Source organism: Crinia signifera, chromosome 1 (genome assembly GCF_055691185.1).
Source record: "Crinia signifera chromosome 1, ASM5569118v1, whole genome shotgun sequence".
NCBI classification, from domain to species: domain Eukaryota; kingdom Metazoa; phylum Chordata; class Amphibia; order Anura; family Myobatrachidae; genus Crinia; species Crinia signifera.
This window is the reverse complement of record NC_139217.1, coordinates 310,393,653-310,416,422: the sequence shown is the minus strand read 5'-3', so window position 1 is coordinate 310,416,422 and position 22,770 is coordinate 310,393,653. Positions and strand designations below refer to the sequence as shown.

The 22,770-nt window shown below is 41.4% G+C and overlaps 2 long non-coding RNA genes across 2 annotated transcripts; one reads left to right on the top strand and one right to left on the bottom strand.

Annotated features, from left to right (window-relative positions):
• Window positions 1-1,792: 1,792 nt before the first annotated feature.
• On the bottom strand, window positions 1,793-2,518 carry LOC146029088 (uncharacterized). Its single transcript, XR_014455308.1, has 4 exons — window positions 2,478-2,518; window positions 2,223-2,343; window positions 2,049-2,118; window positions 1,793-1,943 (listed from the first exon to the last, which is right to left on the bottom strand). It is a non-coding gene; the product is annotated as an uncharacterized LOC146029088 (long non-coding RNA).
• Window positions 2,519-11,723: 9,205 nt separating this feature from the next.
• Window positions 11,724-12,466, top strand: LOC146029077 (uncharacterized). Its single transcript, XR_014455306.1, has 3 exons — window positions 11,724-11,810; window positions 11,916-11,985; window positions 12,278-12,466. It is a non-coding gene; the product is annotated as an uncharacterized LOC146029077 (long non-coding RNA).
• The last annotated feature ends 10,304 nt before the right edge of the window (window positions 12,467-22,770 follow it).

Sequence of the window (22,770 nt, the reverse complement as noted above, 5' to 3'; positions counted from 1 at the left end):
ATGCTGCGATGCTCGCCCGCCCCTGACCGCTGTACAGGGGGGGTGCCGGTGATTGCGCCGGCAGCCCGCCGCGGCGTTCTGGGGTGGGGGGTTATGCCCGGTGTGATGCCGCGTCATTTCTCGGGGGTGGCGGGGGTTATCAGAGGCTGCTGGTGACACTCACCTCGCTGGTGCTCACGGTTCCTTCTTCTGCAGCTCAGCTGGTGGGGAGACCCGTCCCTAGTCCCTGCTGCAGCCGCTGACTGCCTAGCGCTGCTGCCACGGAGGCACTGGTCCCCACTGACGCCAATGGTAAGGGGCGGACGGCATCTTCTGGGACCAGTGTCTCACCACCAGCGGTAGCAGCGCTAGGCAGCCATCGCCAGCAGCAGGGACGGTTTTTAGAATGGTGCTGGGAAAATAGAGATAGCTAATCCCAGCACCTGCCACAATTATATTTGATTTAATTGTTGGGCTGAAGAGGCGCCCTCCAGTGACCGGCGCCCTAGGCAGCTGCCTAAAGCTGCCTAGTGGTAGCATTGGCCCTGGATATAATTACTGTGCCTAATTAAGAATTTAAAGATTGCATGCATATCCATCCAACTGTACCTATCTTCAGCATAAAAACACTGACATGGGAAGAAACCAACCACATCGATCTCTGTCCTGTGGATCGCATCGCACGTATAGCGCATGCGATTTGCATACGATTTACATATAACTTGCATACAATGTGGTTTAACATACCACCACTATCCACGTCAGCCCCAAGTGTGGCAAGCGCAGCGAGCCTCTCGAGGGGTCGTTGTACGAGTCCTCCTGACCTGTTCATACCTCTACTATCCACGTCAGCATGGAGTTGATTTTATAAAGTGTGTCGAGTGCAGTGAGGCGAGCGGATGCATAAAACTAACCTGAAGCTTGGTGAGCGCAGTGAGCCCTGCGCTCACCACACTTTATAATATAAAGTATTGATGGTGTAATGGTTATTATTACTGCCTCACAGCACTGAGGTCATGGGTTCGATTCCCACTTTGACTTTGAAAAAGGTTAATAAAACGAAACGTTAGACCTATCTACAGGTGTGGGTCTATTTCTATATCTGCTGAGATAAACCCGCTGGAGTGCTGCTGCATAGTGTCTGGGGACACTTCCCTGCGTATCTATCATTCTCGGAAGGCACCACGGTTGTTGTTAAGTGATTGAGAGTGCCGGGCCATACAAGGTTGCTATATATGTATATATATATATATATATATATATATATATATATAAGAAAGGCAAGGGGTACCCAACACCGCGCCATATTAGCCCAAAGCTGCACCTCTGAAGGATCCCTGTTAGCTGAGACCCGGGACGGACAGAAATACAAAGAAGATCAGGGTGCGCTAAGGTAAATTACACAACTTTCTCATTAAAACATAAATATTTAATAAAAAGCCTCTGATAAGGCTTAGAATAAATCAAATCAAAAAGAGTTACACAGCCATTTCATAGAATAATTTAACAATCCACAGTATGGAACAGGCCCAACGCGTTTCGTCACCCACGTGACTTCATCAGGGGCGCTTTGGATGTTGATTGAAATAAGGTGCAATAGCACTGCAAATGATAAACATAAATTCAACATAATGCATAAAACAGCAGAATGCATATAAAAAATACGTATTTCTACACAAATATGAGGTAATCGAAAAAGATGAAGAGGACAAAGGAGAGGCAGAACAATTGATAGTTCAAAATTATCTTGATACAAATATATTTTTTTAAAACAGTATACAGATATTTTCCACCGTGTCTAAAAAAACACATTTTTAACAAATATAAGGATTCCATGTGTGCATTTAACATCCACCGAAAAGATCCTTATATAGACATTGAAGAAAAAGAGTACCTTCTAGGGGTGTATCCAATTGGTCAAACCATAGATATTGTATTCAAGCAAGACCCATACAGATATATATCTGAATAAAGGGACATACATGATAGTAAGGTACTTATTCATCATCTGTTACTGCATCAGAAAAATGCACATCACATATAATAAAATTGGGGTATAAAAATTGTACCTTCTTGGAGCGTCTCTAAATGACCAAATAAATAGCTGTGTACTTCAGCTAAAGTTGCACAGATGTAAATCTAAATGGAGAGACATATATGGTGGCCGAGTCAGACAATATCAACTTATATTTAACCACCACCAACACCTAATGATAGTTAGGGGTATTTTTCATAGGACTTACATATCGCCAAATATCGGAACAAAAAATGCAATAGTCCAGGCGTATGTCACCAAGTATCACGTTTCTCACACCTTTTATATCGGTGTTAACATCAAGGACCAATGAGCAGCTTCAAAAAAATCTAGTAATATAAAAAGTTTTTTTTCCCCCATTAGGAATACATACAATGAGGCATAAATGCCCAATATGAGACCATAATAAAAAACAGGAGTTCAAACTTCCCAAAAAAGGGAGGGCATAAGGTTAAGTACTTACATAAGGCTGGGAGGCCAGAAGTTCACTCTAGTGGATCCAAATGCAGAATGACTGCTGGTGTGGAAAAAGGGTCCTTATATAGCCCTTTTTCCACACCAGCAGTCATTCTGCATTTGGATCCACTAGAGTGAACTTCTGGCCTCCCAGCCTTATGTAAGTACTTAACCTTATGCCCTCCCTTTTTTGGGAAGTTTGAACTCCTGTTTTTTATTATGGTCTCATATTGGGCATTTATGCCTCATTGTATGTATTCCTAATGGGGGAAAACATATTGGGCATTTATGCCTCATTGTATGTATTCCTAATGGGGGAAAAAAAACTTTTTATATTACTAGATTTTTTTGAAGCTGCTCATTGGTCCTTGATGTTAACACCGATATAAAAGGTGTGAGAAACGTGATACTTGGTGACATACGCCTGGACTATTGCATTTTTTGTTCCGATATTTGGCGATATGTAAGTCCTATGAAAAATACCCCTAACTATCATTAGGTGTTGGTGGTGGTTAACCCCTTCCTGACAGAGCCAGTTTTTGCGTTCCTGACAGAGCCCTTTTTTTCAAATCTGACATGTATCACTTAAGTGGGGATAACTTTTTTTTGCTTTTACTTATCCCAGTGATTTTGAGATTGTTTTTTCGTGACACATTGTACTTCAAATTAGTGGTAAATTTGGGTCGATACAGTCTGTGTTTTTTTGTGAAAAATACCAAAATGTCGTAAAAAAATGGAAAATTTAGCAATTTGCAAAATGTTAAATTTTCTGCTTGTGAGACAAATAATCATACCACTCAAAATAGTTAATAACTAACATAGACCATATGTCTACTTTATGTTGCCATCATTATTTCAACTTCCTTTTAAATTTTTTGGACACTAGGAGGCTTAAAATATGAATAGCAAATTCTCAAATTTTCAAGAAAATTTCAAACACTGATTTTTTTAGGGACCAGTTCAATTCTGATGAGACTTTGAGGGACTTGTATGTGAGACACCCCCATAAATGATGCCATTTCAAAAACTGCACCCCTCACAGTATTCAAAACAGCATTTTGGAAGTTTGTTAACCCTTTAGGTGTTTCACAGGAATTAAAACAAAGTGTAGGTGAAATTTCAAAATTTCATTTTTTTTGCAGATTTGCAATTTTAATACATTTTTCTAAGGAACACAGTACATTTTACTAGAGAAATGTGACTAAAAATTGATTCCCCCAATTCTTTTGTTTTCATAAATATCCTATATGTGGCCCTAGTGTGCACGTTGACCAAACCACAGGCTTCATAATAGAAGGAGCACCTACTTGATTTTGGAGCCTCCTTTTTATGAGATTATTTTTTAGGCACCATGTAGGTTTCTAGGCACCATAAGATGCTAAAATTTAGGAACCCCCCCACAAGTGACCCCATTTTGCAAACTACACCCCTCAGGGAATTCATCTAGGGGTATAGTGTACATTTCAAAACCCCAGGGGTTTCACCAATTGTGGTACAACTGGGCAGTGAAAATGAAAAATTAATTTTTTTTACACAAAAATGCAGTTCTGGCTCCAAATTTTTCATTTTCACAAGGAATGAAGGAGAAAAAGCACCCCAAAATCTGTGCCCCAATTTCTCCCGAGTACGGCAATGCCTCACATGTGACCAAAAAATACCATTTGGGTGCATGGCAGGACTCAGAAGGGAAGGAGTGATTTTTGGATTTTGCAGCTCAGATTCTGGTGGAATGTTGGTGGGTGCTATGTTGCATTAGCAAGACCCCCCAAGCACCAATACAGTGGAACCCCCCCACAAGTGACCCCATTTTGCAAACTACACCCCTCAGGGAATTCATCTAGGGGTATAGTGTACATTTCAAACCCCCAGGGGTTTCACCAATTTTGATACAACTGGGCAGTGAAAATGAAAAATTACATTTTTTTACACAAAAATGCAGTTCTGGCTCCAAATTTTTCATTTTCACAAGGAATGAAGGAGAAAAAGCACCCCAAAATCTGTGCCCCAATTTCTCCCGAGTACGGCAATGCCTCACATGTGACCAAAAAATACCATTTGGGTGCATGGCAGGACTCAGAAGGGAAGGAGTGATTTTTGGATTTTGCAGCTCAGATTCTGGTGGAATGTTGGTGGGTGCTATGTTGCATTAGCAAGACCCCCCAAGCACCAATACAGTGGAACCCCCCCACAAGTGACCCCATTTTGCAAACTACACCCCTCAGGGAATTCATCTAGGGGTATAGTGTACATTTCAAACCCCCAGGGGTTTCACCAATTTTGATACAACTGGGCAGTGAAAATGAAAAATTACATTTTTTTACACAAAAATGCAGTTCTGGCTCAAAATTTTTCATTTTCAGAAGGTATGAAGGAGAAAAAGCACCCCAAAATCTGTGCCCCAATTTCTCCCGAGTATGGCAATGCCTCATATGTGACCAAAAAATACCAGTTGGGTGCATGGCAGGACTCAGAAGGGAAGGAGTGATTTTTGGTGGTGGAATGTTGGTGGGTGCTATGTCGCATTAGCAAGACCCCCAAAGCACCAATACAGTGGAACCCCCCCACAAGTGACCCCATTTTGCAAACTACACCCCTCAGGGAATTCATCTAGGGGTATAGTGTACATTTCAAACCCCCAGGGGTTTCACCAATTTTGATACAACTGGGCAGTGAAAATGAAAAATTACATTTTTTTACACAAAAATGCAGTTCTGGCTCAAAATGTTTCATTTTCAGAAGGTATGAAGGAGAAAAAGCACCCCAAAATCTGTGCCCCAATTTCTCCCGAGTACGGCAATGCCTCACATGTGACCAAAAAATACCATTTGGGTGCATGGCAGGACTCAGAAGGGAAGGAGTGATTTTTGGATTTTGCAGCTCAGATTCTGGTGGAATTTTGGTGGGTGCTATGTCGCATTAGCAAGACCCCCCAAGCACCAATACAGTGGAACCCCCCCACAAGTGACCCCATTTTGCAAACTACACCCCTCAGGGAATTCATCTAGGGGTATAGTGTACATTTCAAACCCCCAGGGGTTTCACCAATTTTGATACAACTGGGCAGTGAAAATGAAAAATTACATTTTTTACACAAAAATGCAGTTCTGGCTCAAAATTTTTCATTTTCACAAGGAATGAAGGAGACAAAGCACCCCAAAATCTATGCCCCAATTTCTCCCGAGTACGGCAATGCCTCACATGTGACCAAAAAATACCATTTGGGTCCATGGCAGGACTCAGAAAGGAAGGAGTGATTTTTGGATTTTGCAGCTCAGATTCTGGTGGAATGTTGGTGGGTGCTATGTTGCATTAGCAAGACCCCCCAAGCAACAATACAGTGGAACCCCCCCACAAGTGACCCCATTTTGCAAACTACACCCCTCAGGGAATTCATCTAGGGGTATAGTGTACATTTCAAACCCCCAGGGGTTTCACCAATTTTGATACAACTGGGCAGTGAAAATGAAAAATTAAATTTTTTTACACAAAAATGCAGTTCTGGCTCAAAATTTTTCATTTTCATAAGGTATGAAGGAGAAAAAGCACCCCAAAATATGTGCCCCAATTTCTCCCGAGTATGGCAATGCCTCATATGTGACCAAAAAATACCAGTTGGGTGCATGGCAGGACTCAGAAGGGAAGGAGTGATTTTTGGTGGTGGAATGTTGGTGGGTGCTATGTCGCATTAGCAAAACCCCCAAAGCACCAATACAGTGGAACCCCCCCACAAGTGACCCCATTTTGCAAACTACACCCCTCAGGGAATTCATCTAGGAGTATAGTGTACATTTCAATCCCCCAGGGGTTTCACCAATTTTGATACAACTGGGCAGTGAAAATGAAAAATTACATTTTTTTACACAAAAATGCAGTTCTGGCTCAAAATTTTTCATTTTCAGAAGGTATGAAGGAGAAAAAGCACCCCAAAATCTGTGCCCCAATTTCTCCCGAGTACGGCAATGCCTCACATGTGACCAAAAAATACCATTTGGGTGCATGGCAGGACTCAGAAGGGAAGGAGTGATTTTTGGATTTTGCAGCTCAGATTCTGGTGGAATTTTGGTGGGTGCTATGTCGCATTAGCAAGACCCCCCAAGCACCAATACAGTGGAACCCCCCCACAAGTGACCCCATTTTGCAAACTACACCCCTCAGGGAATTCATCTAGGGGTATAGTGTACATTTCAAACCCCCAGGGGTTTCACCAATTTTGATACAACTGGGCTGTGCAAATGAAAAATTACATTTTTTACACAAAAATGCAGTTCTGGCTCAAAATTTTTCATTTTCACAAGGAATGAAGGAGACAAAGCACCCCAAAATCTGTGCCCCAATTTCTCCCGAGTATGGCAATGCCTCATATGTGACCAAAAAATACCAGTTGGGTGCATGGCAGGACTCAGAAGGGAAGGAGTGATTTTTGGTGGTGGAATGTTGGTGGGTGCTATGTCGCATTAGCAAGACCCCCAAAGCACCAATACAGTGGAACCCCCCCACAAGTGACCCCATTTTGCAAACTACACCCCTCAGGGAATTCATCTAGGGGTATAGTGTACATTTCAAACCCCCAGGGGTTTCACCAATTTTGATACAACTGGGCAGTGAAAATGAAAAATTACATTTTTTTACACAAAAATGCAGTTCTGGCTCTAAATTTTTCATTTTCAGAAGGTATGAAGGAGAAAAAGCACCCCAAAATCTGTGCCCCAATTTCTCCCGAGTACGGCAATGCCTCACATGTGACCAAAAAATACCATTTGGGTGCATGGCAGGACTCAGAAGGGAAGGAGTGATTTTTGGATTTTGCAGCTCAGATTCTGGTGGAATTTTGGTGGGTGCTATGTCGCATTAGCAAGACCCCCCAAGCACCAATACAGTGGAACCCCCCCAAAAGTGACCCCATTTTGCAAACTACACCCCTCAGGGAATTCATCTAGGGGTATAGTGTACATTTCAAACCCCCAGGGGTTTCACCAATTGTGGTACAACTGGGCAGTGAAAATGAAAAATTAAATTTTTTACACAAAAATACAGTTCTGGCTCAAAATTTTTCATTTTCACAAGGAATGAAGGAGACAAAGCACCCCAAAATCTGTGCCCCAATTTCTCCCGAGTATGGCAATGCCTCATGTGTGACCAAAAAGTGGCAGGACTCAGAAGAGAAGGAATGATATTTGGATTTTGCAGCACAAATTCTGTTGGAATGTTGGTGGGTGCTATGTCGCATTAGCAAGACCCCCAAAGCACCAATACAGTGGAACCACCCCACAAGTGACCCCATTTTGCAAACTATACCCCTCAGGGAATTCATCTAGGGGTATAGTGTACATTTCAAACCCCCAGGGGTTTCACCAATTTTGATACAACTGGGCTGTGCAAATGAAAAATTACATTTTTTACACAAAAATGCAGTTCTGGCTCAAAATTTTTCATTTTCAGAAGGTATGAAGGAGAAAAAGCACCCCAAAATCTGTGCCCCAATTTCTCCCGAGTATGGCAATGCCTCATATGTGACCAAAAAATACCAGTTGGGTGCATGGCAGGACTCAGAAGGGAAGGAGTGATTTTTGGATTTTGCAGCTCAGATTCTGGTGGAATGTTGGTGGGTGCTATGTGGCATTAGCAAGACCCCCGAAGCACGGTGAAATGATGAACCTAATAATCCATAGATGTGTGGTATATTTTAAAACACTCCTTTATACATAGGCCGGGTTTGTCGGGGCAAGTTTCACAGTGGAAAATAGTTTCCTTTCTTATTCCCTTTTTATAGCAAACTTTGCACCTTTTTTGTGTCCTGCCCTTTCATGCAGTGGAGTGGATTTCGTTTGGAAAATGCTGCCCTGGTACAATACGGGGGCCAGTACTAGAAGTACTGGGGCCCTCTGCCTGCTGGTTCCCAAATACTAGGCCCTTTATGACTTCCTCTTGAAAGTGCATAAATGTCCCCCTCTGGCCGGTAGAACGGAATAGCACGTAAGCGTTATACAGTGCCATCTGGATGATATACACGGCCAGCTTCTTGTACCAGATTTTTGTTTTCCGCAGGGCACTGTACGGCTTCAGTACCTGATCTGAAAGATCCACTCCGCCCATGTACCTATTGTAATCCAGGATACAATTAGGTTTTGAGGTGTGGGTACTGGTACCTCGTACAGGGACGGAGGTGGTACTGTCTCCGTGAATTGTTGTCAGTATAAGGACATCCCTCTTGTCCTTATATTTGACCAACAACATATTTTCTGTGCATATTCCCCTGCTTTCACCCCTTCTCATTACTTGGGCAATGTGCGTTTTAGGGAGGCCTCTTTGGTTCTTGCGCACAGTACCGCAAGCTGCTGTACCTCTTGAACCAAGGGCCTTAAACAGGGGGATGCTAGTGTAAAAGTTATCCACATAGAGGTGATAACCTTTATCCAGGAAGGGGTGCACTAAATCCCAGACAATTTTTCCACTAACACCTACGAGGGAGGGGGGGCATTCTGGCGGTTCAATTCTTGAATCCTTCCCTTCATATACCCTAAACCTGTGAGTGTACCCTGAGGTGCTTTCACACAGCTTATACATTTTTATGCCATACCTTGCCCTCTTACTGGGAAGGTACTGGCGGAATTTAACCCTTCCTTTAAAATGTATAAGGGACTCGTCTATGCAAATGAATTTATCTGGGATGTACATCTCTTCAAATTTGGCACTGAAATGATCAATGACCGGCCTGACTTTGAATAGCCGGTCAAAGGTGGGATCATCTCTGGGTGGGCACTGTGCATTATCGTTGTAATGCAAAAATTTAAGGATCGTCTCAAATCGAGCCCGGGGCATGGCCATACGGTAAAATGGGGTGCTGTACAGAACATCTGTACTCCAATATTGCCTAATTTCTGGCTTTTTTACTATGCCCATATGAAACACCAGACCCCAAAACGTCATCATCTCTACTGCATCTACAGGGGTCCACCTAGCAAATGATGACGTGGGGTTTTGAGCAATAAACTGCTGGGCATATAAATTAGTTTGGTCCACCATTAAATTTATAAAATCATCAGAGAAAAATAATTTGAAAAAGTCAATTTCTCTGAGACCTGTGGAATCAAATTGGATTCCTGGCATGGCCAAAAACTCAGGAACCTGGGGCTCAAAATTGTCTGGTGGTGGGGTCCATACGAGATCAATTATTGGGGGGGGGGTCTCAGCTGCTCTACGGGGGCGTCTTTGAGGGGGTCCCTCATCACCAGAGGAGGAAGAGGAGCTTAAGACGAATCCTTCAAATTCCCCGCTTGCCTCACTGGCTGTGTCAGAGTCAGAGGCAAGCATGGCATATGCCTCCTCCACTGAATACATTCTTCTGGATGACTGGGATGACATTTGGGATGACATTTTGGATGAAATTTGGGATGCCATTTTTATTTTTGTGTTACTGGTAGTGAAATGTTTCAACACGTGTATAGTGTAGGGGGGGGTACAAACTTTATTTCAACCCGGGGGGTAATGTAGTGTGTAGTGTGTATGTAGTGCAGAAAAAAAAATACTTTATACAAAAAAAAAAATTGAAGGGGTTAAAAAAAAAAAAAAATTGAAGGGGTTAAAAAAAAAAAATTGAAGGGGTTAAAAAAAAAAAAAAAGGTCCTGCGCCAAAAATTGAGCACAGATGTTGGTCAGTAACGTCCGTCACTGAACAGCGCTCAAAGGCAACAGGAATTTGATAAAAAAAAAAAAATAGATCAACCCTGTGCCGAAAAAGATGATCAGTGATGTACGTCACTGATCAGCGCACAGTGGCCACAGGACACCCACAAAATCACAGTGTGTGTAAAAAAATAATTAAAAAAAGACCCCACAGCACCCACAAAAAAAAAAAAGGTGATCAGTGATGCGACACTGATTACCAGTGAGGGGCAGCAGGTGCACAACCTTTGGTGCAACTGACAGTGCAACTGGCAGGTATATATAAAAAAAAAAAAACCTCTGCACCCCCAAAAAGTTGCTGATCACCTCAGATATAGTGATCAGCACAAAAGGCGGGGGCAGCAGACACAAAATTTAGCACTCTCTATCACTCTCTGTCACTATCTCTCTCTATCTCTCTATCTCTCACTATCTATCACTCTATGACACTGCAGCAGCAGCACTGACAGTTATATATATGAAAAATAACCCCTGCACCCCCAAAAAGTTGCTGGGGGTGCACAAAATGGGGGCAGCAGACACAAAATATAGCAGTCTCTATCACTCTCTGTCACTATCTCTCTCTATCTCTCTATCTCTCTATCTCTCACTATCTATCACTCTATAACAGCAGCAGCACTGACAGGTATATATATATATAAAAAAAACCCTGCGCCCCCAAAAAGTTGCTGATCAGTTAATTTATACTGATCAGCACAAAAGGGGGGGCAGCAGTCAGTTATATAAAAAATATATAGCACAATCTGTCACTATCTCTCTATCTCTCTCTATCTCTCTCTCTCTATCTCTCTCTATCTCTCTATCTATAACTCTATTACACTGCAGCAGCACAAAATATAGCACTCTCTGTCACTAGGCCTCTCTATCTCTCTCTATCTCTCTCTCTCTATCTCTCTATCTAATAACTCGCAGCAGCACAACACAGCACAGGATGTCACAGGATGTCACAGGATGTCACAAGAAGAAGCAAGATCCAGGCAGTGATCAGGTAAGTATTTAGCAAGGTTCTGGTCAGTAAATGGCGGCAGCTGGGCACGGTGACCGCACTGCACGCTATTCCAGACCGGAATGGCGTCTGCAGTGCAGTCACCGTTAGTTTAAACCCCCCTCCATGGCTGTGATTGGTCCGTCGGTCCGACGAACCAATCACGGCCTTTGGGGGCGGGCGGGGTGAGGTTGGGTGACACCAGTGTCACCCTTACACCCCGCGGTGATTGGTGCTGTACTTTACAGCACCAATCACCTCCGATCCCGTGTCACCGGCGAACGTTATTCGCCGGTGACACAGAAAACGCTGTGAATGGCTGTTTACACTGAACAGCCAATCACAGCGATCGCCGATGGGGGGGCGGCATCGCTGCCCCCCCTGGGCATGCAGGGACATGTCTGCTGTCAGGGACAGCAGACATCGTCCCTCTGTCACTGCGTCTCTAGACGCAGTGACAGTTTGAAGCCATGACGTATATATACGTCATGTGTCGGGAAGTACTTCCCGGCCATGACGTATATATACGTCAAATGTCGGGAAGGGGTTAAATATAAGTTGATATTGTTTGACTCGGCCACCATATATGTCTCTCCATTTAGATTTACATCTGTGCAACTTTAGCTGAAGTACACAGCTATTTATTTGGTCATTTAGAGACGCTCCAAGAAGGTACAATTTTTATACCCCAATTTTATTATATGTGATGTGCATTTTTCTGATGCAGTAACAGATGATGAATAAGTACCTTACTATCATGTATGTCCCTTTATTCAGATATATATCTGTATGGGTCTTGCTTGAATACAATATCTATGGTTTGACCAATTGGATACACCCCTAGAAGGTACTCTTTTTCTTCAATGTCTATATAAGGATCTTTTCGGTGGATGTTAAATGCACACATGGAATCCTTATATTTGTTAAAAATGTGTTTTTTTAGACACGGTGGAAAATATCTGTATACTGTTTTAAAAAAATATATTTGTATCAAGATAATTTTGAACTATCAATTGTTCTGCCTCTCCTTTGTCCTCTTCATCTTTTTCGATTACCTCATCTTTGTGTAGAAATACGTATTTTTTATATGCATTCTGCTGTTTTATGCATTATGTTGAATTTATGTTTATCATTTGCAGTGCTATCGCACCTTATTTCAATCAACATCCAAAGCGCCCCTGATGAAGTCACGTGGGTGACGAAACGCGTTGGGCCTGTTCCATACTGTGGATTGTTAAATTATTCTATGAAATGGCTGTGTAACTCTTTTTGATTTGATTTATTCTAAGCCTTATCAGAGGCTTTTTATTAAATATTTATGTTTTAATGAGAAAGTTGTGAAATTTACCTTAGCGCACCCTGATCTTCTTTGTATATATATATATATATATATATATATATATATATATATATTTCCCAAGGATGTCCGGCACTCCTCGCACTCCTGTTATTAGATATATATATATCTGTACTGTTACTGGCTACCTAGCTGGCTGTGCAATTACCATGTGGCGCCACTGAATGGCTGTCTGGGTACTACACAGCTCGGTAAATATGTTCCCCATATCCGTGTCCCTTATTAGAATGCATCTAGTGCATATCTGTACATGTGATGTATATGTGTGATGTATATCTGTACTGATAACCCTTTGTATTACAGTATGTGCACTGTTATTTTGTATTAAAGTATGTGCACTGTTATTTTTAATGTCTGTAAAGCGCCTTGAGTCCTATTGGAGATGCGCTATATAAATAAAACTTACTTACATATCACTACATCACAAATGTTTTGTTTTCTGTAAACATTCTATTCATGGATTACTATATTATATACAGTATCTGTCCAGTATTTGACAAAAATAATATGCCCTGAAAATTGCCACAGAAATGCATTCACGAAAAAAATATTTTAAATGTTAAATATACAGTACTTACAGTTCCACAATTGCACAGTGTGGCAATTGCAGGAAGCCCCAAAGGGATTTCTTTGCACTCCCCCCCCCCCCCGGAGTACTGGCAGTTGGGTTTCCAATGTCAGTATATTGACCATTGGAATCCCAACTGTTTGGTTGTCATTCCACACCCCTGAGCTTCCTCAGGCTTATATGCATTTGTGTTTCATGCTGCATGTATTCACAATTGTGCAATTACCTGAAGCCTGTACTCTGCGTAGGTCAGTTTTATTTTTTCCTATTTCCCTTTTATATGACATCCATATGAACAGGAGAGTGTGTAATCAATGGCATGCAGCTAGGAAAAAAAGACTTAAATGTGTGTTACATTACATTACATAAAAATACAAGTAAAAATAAAAAAAAATCCTATCCATATATCATTATGTCATTTGTTTTATTTATCATTTCTAAGCTTTCTCTTTATTTCCCCTAGGCATTTCCAAGTGATTCCTATGGCATCCAAAGAAAAAAATGAGGAAGACCGATTTAGTTGAATGAGTTTTTTATACACAGTGAAAAAAGAGACTTGATCCTTTTTGAAGCTTAGCGATATTACTATGACTTATAGTAGGTGGGTAGTTCCACTCGAATGTGACTTAAAAACACTATTTTTAGAAATAATACATTTTTACTTAAAGGATGAAGTAGTCTAGAGATTAAATGGTTGCTGACCATACTCAAGAATTTTATTATACATCATTTGGTATCATTCCCTTCCGGTCTCTTAAAGTTAGTATGTGTCAGTAGGTTTAAGGCTCTGAAATGGATCATTTGTATAATTTCAATGCTTCGAAAAAAGTAGATCCATTTGGCCTTTTATTTATGCATGAGACCTTTGCTTCAACTTCTGCTCCCAACTGTTATTTCCAATCAAAGCTGTTTCGGGCTTGTTACTTTATAAAGAAAAAAGCAAACTGCATGAGTTAACCTGTTTTTACCCCATAAAATATGGAGCTGAATACAGTCTGTCTTTCCTCTAAATATAATGGCTAAATATCTTTTCTCCAAGTTAAAAAAAAAAAACCACTCAGATTACTTTTTCTACACATTTATATTTTACTATGCATGAATATTGCATGCAGGCTACATTAATTTTTTGATGTGGTGTTCTACATGATTTGCTTTCACTCGTTTGGATGATTGCTTCACACATGAGCAGAAGAATGACGGAAAAGCATGAATGACTAAAGAGTTTGACCATGCGAGGAAAAATAAATCTTGTTTAACATTCCACAGAGAGATGTATTCTGCTTTCCATATTATACAGATTCTATGAATAAAGGTTTGAGAATTTAATCATCATAAAAGTGCATGCAACATACAACAGAATTTTAATTTTCTACATTAATTGTTAGGGATGATTGAAAGTTTTGACCCCCATTTAAAAATGATAAAATTGGACCAGTTTGATGAACATAAATTAGTTTGTGGGGCAATTATTAATAGGAATAAGTGATGGAAACATGGGCATGCCATCAGACATAGCCCCTTGAGCCCCTTGACATAATGTCACACCCCATTTTGGCCAGAGTGTCTCTTGTGACTATGCCTACAGTATGTGTTGGGTATGATCAAAAAAAAACTTCATGAAAAGTGTAACGGGTTGCAAGAAAAAACATTTGCAATGTAAAATTTGCTGTGTGCACATTTGTGCAGTATGTACTATGTTATGTATCCATTAATCTCATTTTAATAATTTCTTAAATAAAATCTTGTTTTTGCACTGCTCCGTAAACCTGTGTTCATCAATAGGCCCACTTTCAATTTACAAAGCTTATTTTACTCAACTACTCTTAGGGGTACATTTACTAGCTTCCATGTTTCTGAGAAGTTGCAACTCAGTTGTTTATGTACTGTACATGCACCAGTCTAAAAAATTATATATTTCTTTAAACCAGTGCCATGTTCAGTAAAATAATTGGGTACTTGTTTCCAAGCACGGCGCCACCGATTTTAATTGTATTGATCGGGGCCGCAAAAATCGCGTTGATCGCATCGCATGCCAACCAAATCGCATGCGATGTGATCGACGCGATCGACCCGATTTTAACATTGGAATCAATGTAAAATGTTCCCTGAGACCCCAATTTTACATTGCTTTCAATGTAAAAAGCCCCAAATCCCCCCATTTAGATAGCAACCCCCCCTGATGGGTTAAATGGCCCTCCATTGTTAATGCCACCCCACTATTGACGCCAACCTGAAGCGTGGCGAGCGCAGCGAGCCAGCGAGGGGCGGCGGTACGCGTCCTCCGACCTTTTCATACCCCCACTATCCACGTCGGTGTGGAGTTGATTTTATATAGTGTGGTGAGCGCAGCGAGCCACCGAGCCCGAAGAGTGGCGAGCGGATGCGCATTACTTCACAGGAATATGCGTCCCATCGTGGGGCGCGCTGCGCTCGCCACTCTTCAGGCTCGGTGGCTCGCTGCGCTCGCCACACTATATAAAATCAACTCCACGCCGACGTGGATAGTGGGGGTATGAAAAGGTCGGAGGGCGCGTACCGCCACCCCTCGGGGCTCGCTGCGCTTGCCACGCTTCGGGTTGGCGTCAATAGTGGGGTGGCGTTAACAATGGAAGGCCATTAACCATACTTAATACCCATGAGGGGGCATATACAATGAGAAATTGGCCATATTGGCCCTTTTCCCATTGTTCCCTATGTAAAATCGGGTTGATCGCGTCGATCGCATCGGATGCCATTATAATGGAATGCGGCCGACGCGATCAACGCGATTTTAACTTGAAAAATAATTTAACATTGTTCTCTATGGGAAAATCGCGTTAATCGCGTTGGTCACATCGCGGCCCTTTATAAAGGCCTGCGATGGACGCGATCAATGCGATTTTATTTTTACCGGCAAATTAAGCTGGTAATTGATAGAAAATAGGGTCCATCGCGTCAATCGCATGCCTTAAGTACCTTAACTTAAGGCATGCGATCAACCCCAACGGGCGCCGTGCTAGGAAACAAGTGCCTATAATTGCACCCCCAGACATTTTTTGGCAGCCCCTCCCCCCAGTAAAGTTAAAACCCCCCAAACCCTGCCTTACCCCTCCACTTGCAGCCACCAGATCTCCTCCTGGCTCCTCCGATGCCCTCCGATATGCAGCCTGGGGGGGGGGGGGTGGTGGCACTCAGAAAGAAAACACAGCAGGCAGGTAATCCACCAACAGTTTCAAAGCCACAATGGTCCTTTATCAAGATGCTTTAGAGAACAAATGACATACAAAACAGTGTTTACCTAAATACCTCTGGATCCCCACTGCGGTTCCTGCCGACGCCGTGTAGAGGAGTCGCCCAAAACTGACGTCATCTCAGACTGACCACCGGGGGATACACGGAGGGAACCACGGCACCTGTTTAACAATCAAAACAGTGTATGCATTACCTAGGTAACGAAGGCTCACTGGCCACTTAATCCCAAAGACAAGTATGCTGCATTGCCCATAAAACATTTCTTAGTATGTCAAAAAGATATTCTAATAAAATATAATCAAGTTCCCATATGTGTAGAAAATATGTGGGAAATATATAAACATTAATCATGAATGACAGAACAATACAAAGACATTACATTAAATAAACTCAAAAATAATAAAAAGTAGAACATCCTAAAAGTGCCTGGAAAGTGTAAAACAATGCATATATTTTGGTGTCAATCCATTGCAAAGATTTATTACATTGGAGAAAATGACAATACATAAACACATATGGTAATCCTCCCAACATGACCCATTCCAGCAGAGACATAATGATCTATTTCTGGACTTTCCTCTTAAGTAATGATTGTTATCACCTTTTCTAAAAAAAACTTTCTTATCAATGAACCTGTTCAACACACTTTATGGCAATCATACATTAAGAGAGAAGTCCAGCAACAGAGCATTGTGTCCCTTCTGGAATGGGTCATGTTAGGTGGTATGTGTAAACTTTTAAAGTAGTGAGCACCAGCCTCTTACCAGAAATACAGTATGGTGTCCATGCAACCTGTGGCCATAAATGGAGGAGACAGTTGCAGATAGGAAATTAATGTAATGTACACTCTCTATTTTTGAATGTTTCCTTATATACTGTATTAGGTATCATTTGTGGACATAATTCCAGTGGGAGAGGGAAGCCTGGTTGCATGTTCGAGTTATGGCCAATAGGAATATGTGCCGCACCGCCCACTTGTGATCTGTAAGTGGGCAGATGTGCGAGGGATGCATGAGACTTGCTCACCTTTCCAGGGGGGTTAGGAATAGGAGGGCTACTTAACTTTTGGGAGCATCCTGACCATTTTGGGAGGGTAGAAACTATAACTACTATAAGTATAGTAACTGTAATGTAGTTATCTTCAAACCCTCCACATTGAAGTCAACAAAATCCAAAGGATATCCTCCAGTATATTTTCATCCCGGAACAGCCCTCAATTTGTATTTCTTTATTAGTTGAAACGTTTTTTTTATTTTAAATAAATAACATGTATTTGTTCATTTATTTGTTCACAGTTAGCAGTTTCTGCCATTCATCTTTCATAAACTAGTTACAATCCCTAAAGCTCAGCTGAGATCTAAAGTCAGGAAAATGGCTCTGCTGTTTTTCAATGGGTAGCTATCTATCTGCTGTGTCTTCAACCTTTGATTTCCTTACAAATATGCATGAATTGCCCTTACTGCTGATTGGCAGTTACTGTATGGTATTTATTATTAGATAATCACCTTCCATCAAGTCAAGGTGAAATCCGTGGGTGCCTGTTTCATGATTCATTGTTGAATTTGATTGATAGAACCTAAATGTGTAAACCTTTTAATAAAAATAGGTCTTATATTTTAAATATAGAATTTCTTTTACAAATCTATTAAAATATTGACACAAAATGTGTCCTTAAATGTTTTTCTTCACTATAGACCAATTTAACTTTATAACATTTCCCTTGATTCTTTTTCTCTTTGAAAAGTCAGACAGGCTAATTATTTCATCTATCATAATTTTTACATTCTGCACAAGACAATGCAATTCATCTCTTCCTGGTGTTATCAATCTCTTTTCTCTCTCTATCACATGATCTTCCACCATGACAGTAGATCAAATGTCATGGTATTTCTACTTTAAAGGGCACAATCATTGAAAATATCAGGAATGTGCTAAGATTACATTTTAATAGTTTAAGATACATGTTTGTTTGCTTTTTGCTCTTTTAATGTTATCTGTCAATCTAAAAATAAATACATTTATAAACTATAGCAAACAGCTATTTTTAACAAAATATTTAAATCTCTGCATCCTAGTGTCAGGCTAGTTGTGCCACAAGAATGTAGAGGTGCACCGTGAAAATGTGTATGTAATTGGACAAAATAAATACATAATAGGCCAGAGTTGGAGGCATACGTAGACAAGCCTCTGTCTTTTGTCTTTTGCCACAGTTGCATCTGCGCCTTTATGCAAATGCCGGCACAAAGTCCTTCCTTGACGTGCATCCATGCATACAATTGTGAAAGGACTTGAATGCCCACTTTCAGCATTTGTAGTTTTTAAAAACTGAATGGTGCATCTTGACATGATATCTTTAGATGCGCCATTGGTTGCACCTGCCCTAACGCAGGTGTAGTTTAGACATATAAATATGGCATCATAAAGTTAATACAGATGTGCTGTCATTGCTGCTTTGTGCAACAGTGATAGCTCTATATAAATGTAGCAGTAGTGATCTGACTTCATCCAATGATGCAGCATTGGATCGCTGAGACTCCATCAGGGGGCTTGCAGCTAACAGATCCTTGTAAGAGGCCAGGAAATCTCTGTCCAATGATAGAGATACTGGCTTCTGCCCTCCCCTAAATGACAGGCGACATGCTTCTGTATTCATAAATGGGGCAGTTTACCTCCCCACTCCCAAATGGCATCAGACTGTCAATCACTAATAGTCTGTTGCTTTTCTACATTCTGTGTCACAGGACTTTTCCATACATTTGCATAATGGGTCCTATGCATGCATAAATTACCGAACATTGGTAAATTGCAGCATGGGGCACAGGATCAATCAGACCTGAATGAGGCCACCCCATTACCTCCCTTTTACCATCATGGAATGCCACATCTATTTTGGCTATCCTGCATCTAACTTTGTACTATAACTCTATAAGAACCAAATTGGGATGCATACGTGTGGTGACTCAAACACATGCACAGACATATAACATTGCTCCTCTGTGTCCGACATTGCAGCTGCGTCTGACTCAGCCAGGGACCCAATCTACTTCTTAAGCCTAAACCCACCACAGCACCATCAAAGGGTGAGACATATGTACTTCATCTGTGGGGATTGAGCTGCAGAGTGACTCATTGTGGCTGTCTGCTATTTCCTTTTCTTGCCCTATTTACATTGTTCGAGGTACTTAATTGAATTATCAGCAAGGGCAGCACAGATACTTGAATGTGTCTACTATATATTGTTTTCTTTGTTCTCAGTACATAAGAGAGAGCAAGTGTATCTATCCTTTATATTGTTTTTTCACCTTGACAAAGGGGCGTGTAATCCCCGAAATGTAGGACCGTTTGCTGTGACCAATATGTTTTTTGAAAAGTTCCCGTTTGAGTGCTACTTCTGCTATATATATATATATATATATATATATATATATATATATATATATATATATATATATATATATATATATATATATACAATCAAAGATTGGCTGGCACTCCTCCTCCAAATGATGTTAGTACCACTGGTGCCCTTCCAAAACAACAAGATAGCAAGCATGTTTTATACAGACCCGAGACGGATGGCACTCAGTGGGATTTGCGTCGGAAATAAAAGACCACACTTTGGGTTAACTTCTGCCAACGTTTTAAATCTAATTCATAGATTTTTCGTATATATATATACATACAATAGTAAATTTTGGCCAAAGTCCTCAGTAAAATTTAAAAGTCCATCCCTTCTTTTCCTCCAAGGCTCAGGAGATAATCAGGTGCTGCCCAACCCCCACCAAACATGTAGGAAAAGCTCACATACAATTAAAATCAACGTGGGACAGCTCACGCAGCACATGCGGCAACACAGATCACAATGTATCAGCCAGATGGAACCACGGCAGCAGCAGCGGCTCCACAATCCAAGCGATGGGAGCTGTCCCACGTTAATAAGTTCTATTTTAATTGTATGTGAGCTTTATACCTTTAGTAAAAGAATTTATATACTATTTGCTAATTTGTGCGCTCCTTCTTCTGTCTTTTCATATATATATATACATATACAGTATATATATATATATATATATATATATATATATACATACATACATACATACAGTGTGGTACCTGCACTAGCACTCACCAAAAGTCAATATAGGGGTGCCTTAAGGTCACACCGGGGTGTGCCACAAACAGTCCAGAAATCCAATCAAGGAAAAAGAGCACTCTTATAACAAGTTTTATAAAAAAAAATTATTATATGGAGAGAGGGTTATGTTCATTCATCCCCTTAGGGGAGAGAGTGTCCAGTTCAAAGATCCATCTGCTTTCTGCTTTCTTTAAGAGTAATGTCCGATCACCACCCTTCTGTGGTGGTGGGATCCAGTCCATCAATCGACATGGTCTAGCTGACAGTGAAGTCTGTGCTTGCTCTTTATGGGTCGTCCCATCTGCGGATGTGGGAAGGTTGGTCATGTCCTCATACTGTTGCATGTCACACAGCCACTGCAATGGAAGCAACCAGGTTTTTTGTCTGTAACCATGAGGTCTGATTAGGATCAGCAGGGTGTGCCATAGGACGCATCAAGATCTGTTTTAGATTAGGTCCTTTCTTGTATGCCATCATAGGGGGGCCCAGTTGTTGTAGCTTCAGATTCTTGTCGGTTGCGACAATCGGTCAGTTACGACGTATCCTCTTCTGTATCTTATGTGAGGTGTGGTTGAAGGTGTTGATGAACATCATTCTCTCCTTTCCTGCGTTCGTCTTCTGTGTGGGATTCGGTGCGACCAGTTCTTTCTGCTTGTTCTGTCGGGCCTTGCATCGACATCTGTTTATTACTGCGTGTGTGTATCCCTGTTCTAGGAAATTTTCCGCCATCTCATCTAATCGCAGTTCGATGGTGTCTGCATTCATGTTGTTGCGCATTACTCTCATAAGCTTTGATATGGTTTGTATATCACTGATATACAAACCACGGAGCGGGTGTGCTGCTGGATACATTGATCTGAGTATCCAATATCCTGCACAGTACACGCTCTAACTTAGACTTGCACCCTTTCTAAGCACTTATATTTTTCACAGACACTGGGTAACACATGTGACATAAGTATTACTGAGCTGCGTAATGAATGGATAACTAGTGCACAGTGGGACCCGGTGGACACCGATGGGTCCCACTGACAGGAAGCGCCGGCTACTGTGGAGTGGCATGCGTTCCACCAGCCGGGCAGCTGGGCAGAGCATGCGTTCCACATAGGGGAAGTTCCTCTGTTATCTGCATCATTATGCGGTCCACCAGCCAGAAACTCCCTGATTGACACTGGGAGTGATCCAGCCTAATTGGCAATCAGTATGGGTATATAAATCTGGGACAGGGCGGCTTCCCAGTAGGTCTCTGGTAGCTGTCACAGATGGACCTCTAGATTGTTGACTCCTATTGACTGTTTGTGGATATTAACCCATTATTATACCTTCCTTGAAAAAGATCCTTGAGAGGAAAGAAACATCTGACTTTTTTCCTGACAGCTTCACTTGGTATGTCTTTGTTCTTTTCTTATTGCAAAATAAATAATACTTTTTTATATAAAACTTGTTAGGAGAGTGTTCTTTTTCCTTGATTGGTCTCACGTCAACTATAGACATGTTGACCTTTTGCTTGTGTTTACCATGTAAACAATATGTATGTCAACCATATGGTCTCGACTAATTGACTGTCAATCTAGCCATTGTCAGTTAGCCATCCAGATAAGTTTTATTATACTTAAAAAGTAATGTTCAATATACAATACAGTACAAGGCTACTGGCCAGGAACTGGGTAACATTTTATACAGTATAGTACAGTATAAGTGAAGGAACCTGCGCTGGCTGTTTAAATCTTCAAGTTATTAAGTTATCACTGTGGTGTATTTAACTGTCAACATTTTAAAAATAACTAGTAGTTTAGCAGCTCTTCTAACATCCCCATGAGGGGGCTGCCCACTTTTGTGTGTGTGTGTGCAGGGCCGGTGCAAGGTTTCTAGACACCCTAGGCAAAGCTACACAATACCGCCCCTGCTCACCCCAATACTCTCTGCCCAACCACTTACATACATAATAAACTTCTTGAAATATTATATTAATTTTGTATTTAGGAACAAATATGAAAATAAATATGGGGACAATGTAAGTAAATGCCAGTTAATACGGAGTGCATTTTAGTGACTGCTACCACAATACTATTCTTAACACAGAAACTAGGCCATACCTCCCAACTTTCAGGGCTCTGGAGCCGGGACATAATTGATGCGCGCCGCAGGCGCGCAGAAATATTCGGGGGGTGTGGTCTAATTTTTGGAGCGTGGCCTATACTCACAGCTCTCCCACAAGGCCACGCCTCCATTTTGACGCTATGGGGGCATGACCCAGAGGCTCTGTGAGCCTCTAGCCATGCCCCCAGTCCCCTGGCTGTGGGAATAGACACTGTAAGTGCGCATGCGCACAGCGTTTATT